Source organism: Narcine bancroftii, chromosome 1, assembly GCF_036971445.1.
Source record: "Narcine bancroftii isolate sNarBan1 chromosome 1, sNarBan1.hap1, whole genome shotgun sequence".
Lineage (NCBI taxonomy): Eukaryota > Metazoa > Chordata > Chondrichthyes > Torpediniformes > Narcinidae > Narcine > Narcine bancroftii.
Genome location: NC_091469.1, coordinates 260738234 through 260754656, shown reverse-complemented (window position 1 = coordinate 260754656; position 16423 = coordinate 260738234). Strand labels below are relative to the sequence as shown.

General features: G+C 44.5%; 1 long non-coding RNA gene across 2 annotated transcripts in view; it reads right to left on the bottom strand.

Moving 5' to 3' along the window:
* Window positions 1-2794: 2794 nt before the first annotated feature.
* Window positions 2795-16423, bottom strand: part of LOC138751339 (uncharacterized) — a 65686-nt gene continuing 52057 nt past the window's right edge. For both annotated transcript variants that reach the window (XR_011349847.1, XR_011349841.1), the window contains exons 2-3: window positions 5390-5489; window positions 2795-3004 (exon numbers count right to left, since the gene is read on the bottom strand). This is a non-coding gene — a long non-coding RNA (uncharacterized lncRNA). The remainder of the gene's footprint in view (window positions 3005-5389; window positions 5490-16423) is intronic.

Sequence of the window (16423 nt, the reverse complement as noted above, 5' to 3'; positions counted from 1 at the left end):
TTCCGGACTGGTCGGCCACCTGTGAAGAGCTCCTGTTTTTTGCTAATAAAAGCCTTGGTTTGGATCAACAAGTCTTTGGTTCTTTTGACGAGCTCTACACTAGGTAAGGGAAAATGGCTATCAGTTTGTGCCTGTTTACCATTCGATCCATCTCCCTCTGGAACATGGAGATGCCATTAAAGGGTACCTTTAATGAAGGGTACCTGGAAGAAGTGGTAGAGCCTGCCATCTGCTTTAAATGCAGTATATTGATGCACTCCTGGGCGAAGGGGAAATTTGTGGTATGCTGACTTCAGGTCAGTAGCTGTGAACACCCTGGACTGGGCGACCTTATTGACCATGTTGGCGATCCAGCGGAGCAGGTAAGAGTCCAGTTGTGTGAATCGGTTGATGACTACCATGACTTGGGATCTCCATGGGCTAGAACTGTCGGCTATGACCCCATCGTCCGGGAGTCACTGCACCTCAGACTTTATAAATTCCCTGTCCTCAGCGCTATAGTGCTTGCTATTTGTCAAAATGGGCTTGCAGTCCAGGGCCAGGTTCTCAAATAATGACGGAGAGGGGATGCGGTGGGTGGAGAGGCTGCAGGTGGGAGCTGGCTGCTGGTGGGGAGTGGGTGTGGGGCCATGAGTTGGGGGTTGTATACCGTTATGGGCTGTTGTGGTCCTCTGAAAGCCATCGTCACGCTCCTGAACTGGCTTTGGAAGTCGAGCCCCAGGAGGATCAGCATGCATCACAAGTAAATGGAAATGATCATCACCATTAGCAGAGCTACACAGTACCCGTGGATCTCAGTGGATTGGTCCTTTGCGACCATTGAGGTCTGACAGAGAGAGAGGGTTTGTGGGCAGTGTCCAGATGGATGAAGCTCTCTGTGCTCCCACTGTCAAACAGGCAGTTAATTCTTCTCCCATTTACCTCAATCTCCATCATCGAGTGGGCAATTAAGTGAGGGCTGCCTTGGTGGCTGTGCCGGGTGAGGAGGGGGAAGAAGGCAGAAGTGACGTCATCCAGGAGGAGGAAGAAGCTGGACGTGACATCATTCAGGAAGGCGGAAGAGACATCAAATAAGATGGCAATTCCTGGGTTCCACACACGGTTGAGCTGTTTGGGGCTTGAAGTGACGTCAGGAATGATGGCCCACCCCTGGGGTGCGTGCAGCGCTGCTTGCTCACTCGGGTTAGGACTTATAGATGCGCTGGTAATGTCCTTTCTACCCACATTCCGAACAAGCAGCTTCTTTTGCTGGGCAGAGTCGTTATGGGTGCTTTAGCTGGCTGCAGAAGTGGCCCTTCGGGTGTCTGATGGCGGTGGTGGCGGTGGGGTTGTCGCCTACTTGTTTGAAGGCTCACTGTGATGCCGGATCCCAAAATGGCAGCAGTCGCAGCCCGCAGATGGAAGGCTCGATCTTCCCGACAGCAATCATCTCGGCATTGCATTGGGTAGAATTGAGAGTCCTAGCAAGTTTGAAAGCTCTCTTCAAAGGCAGCTTGTCCTCCTCCAGCAGATGCTGACCGATGTGGTCTGACCTCACCCCAGACATGCAGGTATCTGTATCAACACTGGGCTGCAGGTACAGGAATTGAAACAGTGCTCCAGCAGTCTCGCCCCAGGTCATACATGGCCGAAGGAACTCGTCCTTTGACTCAACATGTTGCTGTTTCCTTGAGGCCAGAAAGTATCTTGAGTACACTTTGTTCATCCAGGGTTGGTAGAGGTTGTGGATTTCAGCCATGGCCTTTGGGTAGGTTGTGCAGTTTCTGATTGCCTGATATGCTTGGTGGCCCACTCTTGCTTGCAAGACCTTGAGTTTCTTCTCATCCGAGTCTACCAGGTCCACTGCATCTTCCAGAAAGTTCGAGAATCAAGAAATCCACTGCTCCATCAGCTCAACAGTTCCTGACACCTGTGGATTGATGCCTAACCTGTCAGATTGCAGCAGTTTGCCCACCCCGTGTGGGAAAATTAACGGCTTTAATACACTTTAGATTGTAGCTGGCCCGATTCATTGTGCTCGAATGAATGGATAGGGTGAGGGAGGTCGACCTTTATGGGGAGGTCACAAGGGGAGGAGTTACTAGGGAGTGAGTCATCAGTGAATCATACACAGTAGCATATACATATCACCACGGCTCTGGGGCTGCGGAGGTCACCGGTGTCCCAATGACCTGGTCCTCTGAAATGGCACCGCTTTTGCCCGGGAGATCGTCAACTCCCAGTTGGGCCTGCTCAAGTGCTTTCACCAGCTCCAGGGTGCTGACCAAACCTTTCTTCCCCAACTCTAGCAGTCGCTGCCTCATGTACCTTGACCTCATTCCTGCCATGAGGGTGTCCCGGATTTGTTCCTCCTCTCTCACCCAGGCCGTGGCCACTTCGTAGTGGCATTTTCTGGTCAGAGTCCACAGTTTAAGAACATAGTCATCCAGTGACTCACCCAGACGCCGACATTGAGAGTCAGTGCCTTGCCAATACATCGATCTGGGGCCTCATTGAGCAGACTCTATGGCTGACTCTTATGTAGCACAGTCTCTGATGACAGCATACCCTTTGGGGCCGATCTCCAGAGACTATTGAGTTGAAGATGACTTGCATGGCCATCAGTAGGACTGGAAGCACTCCAGCCAGTAGGCAAATTCCTCTAGGGACTCAGGGGACAGAGGGTCAAGCTGGAGCATTGCTGGCTTCAGCAGAGTTTCCATCCTGCTTCATAGTTGAGCTATTAAAATTGTAACACGACTGATTGTACTCAGAGACAAGTGAGGAGTATAAACACACTTTTAATAGCTTACAATCAATGGCTGGTAGACATAGGTGAATCTGAGGGAAGGCTGGGCTTATATTGGGGTAGGTGAGGGTGGAGCCAAGGGAGGAGCTGGTCATCTCAACAATACATAGACAGTGAATTCCAGTTCACTGCACCGTCATCCTGACCTTGAAGAGCAGCCAACTCACAGAGGCAAAAAACAAACTCTTGGAGAACTTTCAAAGGGTCATGCAGCATCTGTGGAGAAAGGGTGAAGATCAGAGAGGGCTAACTGTATCTGTATTCTTTTGGGCCTAAGACCTACCCTCCATTTTACACAGAGAAAAAAATTATATTATTTTGAGAGAAGTGTAAACCATGATTACTTTCACCATTAACCTTCCTCAAATCATGGCCCATCTCTGGTGGAGGAGTTAGGTCAATCCAGTTTTAACATTTTCTTTGGGATAGTTCCTGAAAATGTGTGATACAGTAATTTTAGAAACAATAAAAATGTTTTATCAATCATCTCACAGAATACATATTTTTTTTTTTTTTCATGATAAATAGCCTCCTACTTATTTCATCAGGAGAAAAAGTTTTGCTGAGAGCTGTTCCATTTCTGGGAGATACTTTCAAAATTATTTTCCAAATTAAGTAAGAGTGAAAAAAATCCTTTCAATAGTAGTTGTATATATTTTGATATACAACTGTAAGATGATATGAACATATACATCTGCATTGCATATGTGAAATTCATTGACCTTGCTGGAGTCTAAGTTGTTATAAGCCCCTCTTCCACCAGTACCTGTCCCAGGAATTAACTGGAAATTTACTGGTACAGGGCCCAGTGGAAACGGAACACTGTCCGAACGCTGGCGTCAAATGAGGTCATTTCACACTGGGGATTAACCACCTCTACCTCTACTCATATCCCCCGTGTTTGCTGATGCCAGCGTGCTGATAAAACCAGTGGAAAAGGGACAGCAGAAGTCACACATTTCTAGTTGAAGGTAGAAACCTCCAATCTCCGGGGATGAGTTGTGTTCAGTGGAAAAGCAATTAGTGTCCCAGTTAAAGGTGGCCCAGTGGAAATGACACAAAGGGCTTGCTATCCCAGGACACTGCACAGCCAATGAACTGGGATGCCCTTTTCAATAATCCCAAAGCCCTTCACCCCTACCTTTGAGTTGCACTTTATAAATAGCTAGCTTTGTTAGCTTAGTAAATCCTGATCAGTCGGTCAATCAATGTATATTTTACTGAGATCATTTTACAAGGTTAACAATGGTTCAGCAATTAGGGTAATTGCCTCCTTATTCCAAGGTTCAATCCTCACCTTTGGTGTTTCCTGCACGGAATTTGCATGTTTTCCCTGTGGCATTGTGAATATCTCCCCAATATTCTGTTTTTTTTTGCCACATTTCAAAGATGTTCTGTTTAGTAATTTAATAAACCATTATACATTGCCCCTGATGTGCAGTTAAATACAGTAGTAGAATCTGGGGAGGTGGAGTGTTCATGGAACATAAGGGGAATAATATTGTATTTGTGTAGGATTCATGAAATTAATGTGTGATAGTCAATGTGGATCTAATGGGCTGAAGGGCCTTTTCCTGTGACTATGAATCTGGAATGACTGAGCACTTTATTGCCTAAGATGCTCCAACAACTTATTTTCACTGTGATTGAATAAAAATTGAAGTAAGAGCAGAAATAGGCCACATGCCTCCTTAATCCTGCTCTGCTACGCATCAAGATAAGTTTAACTCAGAGCCATTTTCCTGCAATCTCCCCACCATCCTGATTGAATTACTATCCAGTCAATTGTTTTGAACAAACTAAGCATCTGAATCTCGGGGGTAGTAAATTCCAATGATTTAGCGGCTCCACAGCATTTGGAATATTACATTGAGACTTGCTTAACCTTTAAAACCTACAAGGAAATGCAAATGTGACAACCCTCTCTCCTCCTGTACTTGAAATATCTGTTTGTATCATTGAAATGCTTAATTTGCTTTTCTTGATTACCCATCATTCATCCGAAGATACTGTCAGTTTTATTGTTTAATGGCAGTGAATGATAATTCACTGTCACTGTCGTCACAATATCTGATCCGAAATACAAGCTTAATGCATGCTCACAGACTCCCATGTGTTGGATCCGCTCCTTGTCATCTGCATCAGGACATGGAGGGCAGATCCTCACCTGGTAGACCTGTTCTTAAGCTTGTGTGTTAGAGCATCAGGGCACAGGTGGACAGTCTCTATTGACCTCTAAGCTCATAGACTGAATGTCCCCCAGTGAGCTTTTCCAGGCTGTGACAGAGGTTGAATGTAGATAGAAAAGTTATTTTTTAATTTGATTGGACTGAAGTATTTTCAGTGCTTATCTTTGACTGTTAATCATTAATATGGAATTTTTAAAAATGTACATTTTAAATTTTATTTGTAACCAATGCTGTGTCATTTTGAACATTTGTGAAGGTGATGGATGCTTCCGAAGATTTGATTACACTTGCTGACTAAGCTTCCTGTAATTGTAATGCTGGAATGGACCCTGCCCTCCATGATGTTGCAGAAGGCCAACAATTATGGTGAAGGTTTAAATCACCCCCAGAAACTCTTCACAGCAAAAGTCACCTTTGAAGCTTCACTTGGTTGTCATTTGCATTCTTCTTCTGAGCCCTTCTGTTCAAAGTTCATATTTATGGCCAGAGTACACATCCCTGGATTCTTTTACCTGCGGGTGAGGCAGAATTACCACTTATTTATTGGTAGTGCAAAAAATATATACTCAACATACACATGTAAACAAATAAAGAAACATACCTCTCCCATCCATGTAACTCTCCAAATTCTTCTTAAATGTTAAAATTGAACCCTCATTCACTACTTCAGCTGGTAGCTTATTCCACACTCCCATAATTCTTTGTGTGAAGGCTTGTAACATGGATTGCTCCACATAGCCAACAAAAAGTCAGACATGTGGGTACTCATGGCTTGCCCCTTTGACTTGGAGAAAATGGGATGAGTCAATGGAAACATTATTGAGGCTGAGAAGAAGTTCCACTAGATGGAGGAAGGGGACTGATTGGGTCTTTTACTGAGAAAGAAACAAAAGGCTTTGAGATTGGACGTCCATAGTAAAAATGAAGCAGTGGACTTCAGGGAACTGGAAGTTCTTGAAATGATGGAGGGCATGTGAGGTATCACAGATGTACACATGTAGGGAGATGACCAGAGGGGACAAAATAGAGTCTAGGTAAATGAATACCAGTTCAGTAGGGCAGGAGCATGCAGAAACAATCGGTTTACTGGGTAAATTGGCTTTGTGGATTTTGGGTAGGAGGTTGAACCGAGCAGTGCGAAGTTGGGAAACAATGAGGTTAGAGGCCATGGGAGAGAGATGACCAGAAGTGCTGAGGTGAGGGATGGTGCACATGACACTGGGTCGATGTTTTTTGGTTCAGTCCTAGTCAAGTGTAAGTAAAAGAAGGTATCTACGAACTCTTGTCTGGACTCAGCAAGGTCAGACCACCCTTGTCAGCAGGTTTTTCTAATGGCCTGATAGAGGAGCCAATGGTGTTTTTTTTTAAAAAAAACATCCTGAAACAACAGAGATCTGTGCCCAAGATGGCATCACCTGTGCTGAGCAGTGTACCATCAGGGGTTGCAGACTCCGCTTGAGCAGTGCTATATTGCTGCAGTGCACCAGAGATGGGGAGAACACTCCCCCATTGAGGAGGAGAAGCATAGGAAATGAGCCTACAGGATGGTGACCATTGGCAGCTGACCAGCAATGGGCTCAGTGGCTGTGGGCTGTTTTCGACTTACGGACAAAAGGCTCAAACAGGCTGCAGGATACTGGCTCACGTGAACCAGGCATAGGAACCGGGATTTGAGAGGGTGCTGAGGGCAAGAATGGCTCCCAAAGGGGCACGGGCACTGAAGGCTTCCTGATCATATTGGAGGTTTGGATCTGGAGCTTGGGTTGGCGATGATTTGAACAGGAATCTGTGTAGCTGCAGAGGCTGTGGGAATGCTGGAGGCAAATTTATGAACACTGTGTCTCTGAAGGGACTGGACTCTATTTGGCTTCTCTTTCTCTTATTGTTAGGGGTGCTGGGCAATGCTCATGCCACCTCTCGCTTGCCAAATGGCAGGTCGAAGTTGAAGTACATCAGTATGTGACATTTTTACATGATAATAAAAGGAACCTTGAATGTCAGCTAGTGAGTTTGTGATTGGTTCAGAGGGAGTGGAGAGCTGAACGATCCAAGGGAGTGAGATTTGAATATGTGAGGGAAGTGGTGAAGTTCAGATGGTTGATGTCTCGGCGGCAGATCGAAATATAAAAATCTTGAGCAGGTAAAAGTCCAAAATAAGTAAGAAGTTTTAAGTCAGGAGAAAAGGATCTTCAGAAGTGAGTGGAGAATCCTGGTGAAGGAAGTAGGGAGACAATGGAAGAAGGGTTTGGCATCATGGTGTGCACAGAACCTATTGAGGTGTGGGTAAGGGGGACAAAGGTGAGGCCTCTACTGAGGATAGAGTGGTTTATCTCTGAGAGGGGGAGGTCAGAGGGGATAGTAAAGACCAGACAGGAGTTTAGAGTGAGGGTTGGTGGGATCAAAAGGATCAGGAGGATGTAGAGATTTGGGGATATGGTGAGATAGGGGTGTCAGAAGGAGGAGACAGAGGATTAGGAGGGTCACGGGTGATGGGTGGAGATGAGAGGGTCAAAGGACTTAGGGGTGGGAAGAAAGGGGTAGTAAATAGGGGGAGCACAGGGAGAGATGTGAGGGGATAAGGAAAGGTAAGAAGTACAAAAGGCAGTGGGATCCAGCCAGGTGAAATGCTCACACTGATGAATCTGTTAGGCCAACTCCAGCTGAATTGTTTTATTTAATTAACTATCGCATGGCAAGTCAGGCACTGTTAATTGCTTTTTGTGTGTGGTTAAGTTATGGAATCTGAGAAGCATTTCTGGAATTGTGGAGAAAAGGTTAAAAATATTCATGTCAAATTAATATAAGTGACCAGTTGATGGTAGGCACAGACTTACTGAGCCAAATTGCCTGATCTCTCTACGGGTCTATAATCTTTTGTGGGTGTGATTTTAAAAACTCAAAATCCATTTTGATGTATACAGTTTATCAGTCACTGTCTTAGTGTTTCATTAACACAATTTGCATATTGATTGTAGACAATTCAGCTTGAATAAGTGTGCAGTTAATTAGCTTTGCTTGATTATTATAGTCATTGAATCCTTCACTCCAGCAAGACTCAGGCCCAGCATATCAGTGTCAATCATCAAGAACCCATTGACACCAATCCCATGGTGAATGATGCCACTAAGTAATAAACTCATATCACATTGCTTCTATGTATGGAAGTTTGGATTCTCACCATGATGTCAAAATGAACCTTTTTTTAAATTTTTAAAAATTTTTCACACTGTGAACCATATCAATCAAAATACATACAAACATTTCCCTCTTAAATATACACAGTGTCATTTTCTCCCCTTTTTTCCCCCTCCCTTCCCTCCCTCCTTCCCACCCCCCTCCCAACCCATTAAATGTTCAACATATACAATACAATAAACCCATTAAACAATGTCATCACACAATGAAAATAAACAAGAAAATTGTGTCATCTACTTTTACACACTGGGTCAGTTCATTTAGTCTTCTTCTCATTCTGTCATTTTAGGGGGTGGAGGTCTGCGGTAGACCCTCTCTGTTGTGTTCCATGTACGGTTCCCAAATTTGTTTAAATAATGTGACTTTATTTTTTAAATTATGTTAATTTTTCCAAAGGAATATATTTATTCATTTCTATGTACCCTTGCTGCACTCTCAAGCTCTCTTCTGATTTCCAAGTTGACATTATAATTTTTTTGCTACAGCTAAGGCTCTCATAGTAAATCTTTTTTGCACTTCATCCAGTTTGAGGCCTAATTCTTTATTTCTTATATTACTTAGAAGAATGATCTCTGGATTTTTTGGTATGTTATTTTTTGTGATTTTATTTAATATCTGATTTAGATCTTCCCAAAACTTTTCCACTTTCTCACATGCCCAAATTGCATGTACTGTTGTTCCCGTTTCCTTCTTACAGCGAAAACATCTATCTGATAATGTTGGATCCCATTTTTTTAACTTTTGGGGCGTGATATATAACCTGTGTAACCAATTGTACTTCTGAAAGGAAGCTCTTACTAGCCTTGTTTTATGGTGAAACCCCACATTATAGCCAGCTCAAGTTTTTTTTATAAAAGGCAATTTTACCTTTTATGGTGATGACCTACAAGGCGCATTCTGTGGTACCTTTATGCAGAGCTCAGTCGGGAGCTGGCTTCCAGAGCTGAAGGAGGTGGGGCGAGTGGTGCAGTGGTGCCGCCCGGCACTGTGACATGAACCATATGCGCCGAGAAGGGAAAGTGGCCTATGGCAAGCACGATAATTGTGCCCCTACCCCTGTTAAAATTTACTTACTTCCACCAGGCCACTCTGGCACTTCATCGGGCTGTTCCAGCACCTCACTGTGGCAGTGGCTCAATGCAGAAGCAATGGCTGTCTTTGTTATCCATAATCTCCACCCCACCCACCCCTCCACGCAGCTGGAACTGCTCTGTCAGTGCCAGGGGAATTGCACAGCAGTTCCTGCTGCATGGAAGATTATGGGTAACTAAGATGGCCATTGATCCCACATTAAAACAAAAAGAGGTCCTCGTTGTAAATACTGAGGATCCTTCTTCCAGGTCTTCTGCCCAGCACTGCCCCTCTGGCATGCCAAGCCTGTCTCTTTGCTCCCCTCCTCCGTCCATTAGAATCCCCGGCTCTGCTTCTCCATGAACAGTCCTCAGCAGCCCGAGGCTCACCCCGCCAGGCTCCGCCATGCTCTTGTCTGCCTCCTTCTGGCCTGGCTCAGCTGCCCTTTGGCTGCTTCCCATCATCTGGTCCCTGGGTCCCAGTGGGCTGGTTCCCATTATCTGATACCTCTATACCAGCTTGGCTGCTGGGGGGGCTTCCCATCACCTCATCCTCCCTCTGGCCTGGCTCTTGCTGCTTCTTGGGCTCCCTGGCATCCCCTTGGCTTCTCTCCCTCTGGCACCACCTTCTCCTCTGCGCCAGCTCACTTCTTTCCTCTTCCTTCCTCCCAGGCACAGAAGCTCAGCACCTGGGCTTCTTCACCCTCTGGCCCAAGCAGCTCCTTGCCCCTGTTGGGTCTCCACACTTTTCGGGCTAGACTTCCTCCACTCCCCATCACTTTGCAGGTCCATTCCTGCTCTCTCCGGCTCCTCGCTGCCCTCCTGCTTCTTGGTCTCAGTGGGGGGCAGAGGGGGAACAGGAAGAGGACATTTCCAGGTATAAGAAGGAGCTGGCATATCCCTGGGAGAAGAACAACTTGAAACTCCTTGTGACACAGAATCACACCAAAATAATGCTGGAAGCTTTCATGGCAAAATCCTGTTAAATTAAGGCTGACAAATTGTTCAGAAACAAGTGATTCCAAATATGAGGGAAAATAGATCAACTCTCCAGTGTATCATTTATTCTTGGATAACAGCATTTTTAAATCACAATTAGCAAGTTCTTTAAGTATTTTACTTGATATTAGTATTCATTTCACTTTTGTAATTGATCTTATTTTCAGCCATTTGTGGTATTTAATGTTCTTTTAGGTTTTTTAATAAAACATGACCAACCCTGGAACTAAGGCTGGGCTCCGTGGTGGGACACATGCGATGGCCCTTGGCCCCTCCATAATCAGCAGCGCCCCGAGCTGAGGTACCCCGAGCCATGCCCAGCATCAATCACCATGTGAGCCCTGGGTGGTGGCGCCTGGGTCATGGGCTGACAGTGTTATCGCTGCTTTCAGCGGTATTCATTTTATGAAGGAGGTGGAGCGAGTTGCTCCACCTCTGAGTGTACCCCACCTCTCCCACCCCCCCCCCCCAGACAGATCAGAATTCGGCTGATGAATCCACCCTCGGAGCTTTTATGAAGGTAAGTGAAGCGATGTAAAGATGGAGAATATCTGCATTTACATTCACTTTTTCCCACTATAAAGAGGCCTACTGTTAGGCAGTTCCTCGTAACTAGCTGTGAGGTTTCTGCAGTGGGTGTTAAAACTAATTTGGGAACTGCTGACTCCCCTATATATTAAGCCAGGAGTGTATATGGGGGCCGTAGTTTGTGAAGTACAAAGCTTCTGTACACCCGATGTTATTGATGCCATCCTGAGTGCCTCTTCTCCACTTGAAGCAATCATGGGCAAGAATTCTCAGGACTCAGAAGAATTGTTGAGCGAGGAGTAAAACATGAAAGTCTGCAGACACCGTGATTGAAGTAAAAACACAATGCTGGAGGAACTTAGCAGGTCAAGCGGTGTAAATTGTATAGCAAAGATAAAGATACATGACCAACGTTTCGGCCTTAAGCCCTTCCTCAAGCTATGAGCAAAATGTAGGCAGACACCAAAATAAAATGGTGGGGGTGAGGGCAGGGGGTGGGGGGGAGCACACAGGCAAGATGTAATGGGCGGATAAGGGAGGAAGACACAACAGTGAATTAGTGGGAGGGGGAGTGGCTCTGTGAACAGAGAGGGAAGTGGGTGGAGAATGGGAGGAGGAGAATGGGGTGTGATCTCACATTAACATCTCATGTTAATGCCATCTCGTTGGAGAGTGCCCAGACAGAATATTGCTCCTCTGGGTGGCATTGGTTTGGAGGTACATTAATTCATGGTCAGACATGTCGCTGCAGGAGTAGGGCACAGAATTGAAATGGATGGCCACTGGGAGGTCCATGTCATTGATGCAAACAGAGCGAAAGTGCTCAGCGAAGCGATTTCCCAGTCTGCAACCAGTTTCTGATGTAGAGATGGCCACAACAGGAGCACCAATTGCAGTAGATGACTCCCGCAGATTCACAAACGAAGTGTTGCTTCACTGGGAAGGACCTGAATGGTGGTGAGGAAGGAGGTGTGGATGCAAGCACAACACTTCTTGTGGTCACAGGGGCAGGAGCCAAGGGGGCAATTAGTGGGAAAGGATACATGGATAAGGGAGTCACAGGAGGGAGCAGTCCCTACGGAAGGTGGACAGGCAAGTTATGTTTGGTGTGGGATCATGTTGAAGTTGATGGATATGGCAGAGGATAATATATTGGATGTGGAGGCTTTTGGGGTGGGAGGTGGAGACAAAGGAATCCTGAATTTGTCACATCTGCAGGCAGAGGGGGCTGGGGCAGATGTACGGGGAATTTAGAAGATGCAGGGAAGGGCTGAATTGATGGTGAAAGAGGAAAAGCCATGTTTTTTGATGAAGGAGGACATCTCGGATGATCTAGACTGGAAGACATACAACAGAGGAATTAATAAAAAGGAATAGAATCTTTACAGGGGTCTGGGTGTGAAGAAGTGACATTGATGGAGTTGATAGGTTTGCAAAAAGAAATCTGTAGAAAGTTTGTCTCCCAAGATGGAGAGAGAGATCAAGAGAGGGAGTGTCGCCAGAATTGGACAAAGTAAATTTGATATCGGGGTGAATGCTAGCAGCAAAGTGAATAAAGTTGATGAGCTCATCAGATCATACCTTGATGAAGGGATCAAGCCTGAAAGGTTGGTTGTGTATCTTTGCTATGTAAAGTACGCTGTTTCACCTGCTACATTTCTCCAGTATTGTGTTTTAACTCAATAGGATTGTTAAAATTTTTCAAGGAGGCTTTGAGAAATGCTCGAATCTTGTCCTATGCCCACCTGGTAATCTCTTCCTGTGTCAGTGTTCAGAAGAGAATATCTGCTCTGGGATGCAGAATACGTAGCAGTAAGATTCCTTTTACATTCCACCAAAGGCAAAAGTAGCTGAGCCTAGAGAATTCCGCAGAACTACCAGTGGAAGACAAGACTCTTAAGAAACAAAATTCCAAAGTGATATGCTTTGAGGCTGTTTGATTATTACTTGCTAATATTGAAAACAAAATCACTTGCTGACAGTTAGTTGTTCCTGCTTTCACCCTGAAAGGTTTTTAACTGGATTGTTCAAATACCTGAGAAGAAATGTCAAGTGAGAGATTTAACTGAATGCTATAAGAAACATGCTCTGAGAGTCCGACACTAAGCAGCGACATTCCTGTGGTTAGTCCATGAACCAACTTGCACCTTTTGCTTCTTCTTCTATTTTCTTCGTTTTGCACTTGTGTATATGTTGTATGTTGAAAGCAGTTTCTTCAGAAAAATGGCTCCATTTGTTTTATCATGTGGAATCCCAGAGATTTAATGGTTACATTGCGGTGGCCTGCCACCGCAGTGTTCAGACCGGTGTTCTGGGCAGCGAGAGCACCTAAAAGCCAGCTGACTGCACAGCGGCACTGGACCTACCAAGTGAACCGGTGGACGATCAGCAAGGGCAGCTTACCAAAATGGCACTGGTCCCGCGGCACTGCCAACAGACAGGGACAACGCAGGAGAAGAGGGGATTGTTTTGCAAGAGGGTACCCGCGCCCGGGAAACCCGCTTTTGTTATGCGGGTCATTGCGTCAGTAAAAAGGGGGAAACGGCTGGAACGCAAGAGGTATAAAAGTCGGGCCTGAGCCCCCAATAAAGCACAGAGCTTAACCTGACTGCACTCCTGTGTGTGTCTTTCTTTCGAGTAGCACGCAGCTACAACATAATTTAACTTGAATACATTTCTTACTTGCTTCTATAAAAAGAACATCTACAATAGTGTAGAATAAATTACCCAGAACAGAAAGAGATAATAATTGTCAAAGATTGATGGATAATAAATACAGTTAGTTAGTGCAAAATGATGTTTACACAGTACAGACAGGTTTTTTTTTGCAGTGCTGAAGTATTTATGATTAGGATAGTAAGAGGTGAATCAAGAACCTGATGGCTGTTGCAAAAAAACTCTTCTTTTTTTAGAATAATTTTTTATTTTTCACTCTATGAACCATATCAACTAAAATATGTACAAACATTTCTCATTAAATTTACACAGAGGTCTTTTCTCCCTTTTTTTCCCCTTTCCCTCCCTCCCCTCTACCCACCCCACTCCAAAACCCATAAATATTCAACATATACAATACAATAAAACCATAAAACAATATCTTCACACAAAGGAAAATAAACAAGAAAAATGCGTCATCTATTTATTACACAGTGAATCTAGTCGTTTTGTCTTCTTATCATTTTCATTCTCATTTTAGGGGATGGAGGTCATAGGCAAGCTCTGATGTGTTCCATGTAAGGTTCCCAAATTTGTTCAAATATTGTGACTTTATTTTTTAAATTATATGTTATTTTTTTCTAATGGAATACATTTATTCATTGACATGTACCATTGCTGTATACTCATGCTCTCTTCCATTTTCCAAGTTGACATTATACATTTTTTTGCTATCGCTAAGGCTATCATAATGATTTTTTTTTGCACTTTATCCAATTTGAGGCCTAATTCTCTACTTACTTAAAAGAAAGATCTCTGTTTTTTTTGGTATGTTAATTTTTGTAATTGTATTTAGTATCTGAGTTAATTCTTCTCAAAACATATTTACTTTCGTACGTGCCCAAGTTGCATGTAGTGTTGTTCCCATTTCTTTCTTACAGTTAAAACATCTATCCGATAATGTGGAGTCAAATTTTTTTAATTTTTGAGGAGTAATATATAGCCTGTGTAACCAACTATCTTCTTTCTTTGGCTTGGCTTCGCGGACGAAGATTTATGGAGGGGTAATGTCCACGTCAGCTGCAGGCTCGTTTGTGGCTGACAAGTCCGTTGCGGGACAGGCAGACACGGTTTCAGCGGTTGCAAAGGAAAATTGGTTGGTTGGGGTTGGGTGTTGGGTTTTTCCTCCTTTGTCTTTTGTCAGTGAGGTGGGCTCTGCGGTCTTCTTCAAAGGAAGTTTCTGCCCGCCAAACCGTGAAGCGCCAAGATGCACGGTTTGAGGCGATATCAGCCCACTGGCGGTGGTCAATGTGGCAGGCACCAAGAGATTTCTTTAGGCAGTCCTTATACCTCTTCTTTGGTGCACCTCTGTCACAGTGGCCAGTGGAGAGCTCGCCATATAACACGATCTTGGGAAGGCGATGGTCCTCCATTCTGGAGATGTGACCTACCCAGCGCAGTTGGATCTTCAGCAGCGTGGATTCGATGCTGTCGGCCTCTGCCATCTCGAGTACTTATGTTAGGGATGAAGTTGCTCCAATGAATGTTGAGGATGGAGTGGAGGCAATGCTGGTGGAAGCATTCTAGGAGCCGTAGGTGATGCCGGTAGAGGACCCATGATTCAGAGCCGAACAGGAGTATGGGTATGACAACAGCTCTGTATACGCTAATCTTTGTGAGGTTTTTCAGTTGGTTGTTTTTCCAGACTCTTTTGTGTAGTCTTCCAAAGGCGCTATTTCCCTTGGCGAATCTGTTGTCTATCTCGTTGTCGATCCTTGCATCCGATGAAATGGTGCAGCCGAGATAGGTAAACTGGTTGACCGTTTTGAGTTTTGTGTGCCCGATGGAGATGTGGGGGGGCTGGTAGTCATGGTGGGGAGGTGGCTGATAGAGGACTTCAGTTTTCTTCAGGCTGACTTCCAGGCCAAACATTTTGGCAGTTTCCGCAAAACAGGACGTCAAGCGCTGAAGAGCTGGCTCTGAATGGGCAACTAAAGCAGCATCGTCTGCAAAGAGTAGTTCACGGACAAGTTGCTCTTGTGTCTTGGTGTGAGCTTGCAGGCGCCTCAGATTGAAGAGACTGCCATCCGTGCGGTACCGGATGTAAACAGCGTCTTCATTTAATTTGAATACGGTCCATTATACATTGAGCAAATTCCAAAATTCTGAGTATATCTGACACTTTATCATTGCATACTTCCCTGCTGGATCTATTATTTTATCCTCTATTTCAATTGGTACATTTTTGTTAACTAGTATGGCTACACCTCTAGCTTTTGAATTATAGGATGCTGCCGTTACGTGTCCTACCCAGTCTCTCTTTAGTTTGTTACGTCCGCTTCAGTTAGATGTATTTCCTGCACAAATGCTATATCTATTTTTTCCTTCTTCAATAAATTTAGTAGCTTCTTTCTTTTAATTTGGTTATATATTCCATTAATGTTTATAGTCATATAGTTCAACATGGCCATCTTATACACCTCTTTTCCACCTCTTCGCCAACTCCATCCCCTTTTCCCATTTCCATCTCTTAGTTTTCTCTTATTACACTTAATGTACGATAACACATTTAAGACATAAAGTACCCCCGCAGTTCCCACATCCACTAATACCTTAACCCCAAAAGTTCCCCCCCTCTCCGTGTTGCCCCATATCCCTTGCCGGGCTACCACAACTCCCCTTTTCATTTGGATTGCGATCTTGTTGGAAGCATCAACTGATTTTGCAGTGATGGTTATTCCCCTTCTACCCAGCCCTCTCCAGAAAACACTTTTTAATCACATATAACAAAGCTCTCTCTCTTTTTTCTCCCCCTTACTCCCTTCCTTCCCTTCTCTTTTCCCTCTTTAGTTCTTTACATATACATTGTTTTTACATCTTTATATATACTTTATCACCGTTCATTCTTGTTACATCTCTTCATCTCTTCTCCTGTCCTGCAAACATTCTGTGAATTTTTGCGCTTTCTCTGGATCCGAAAATAGTCTGTTTTGCTCCCT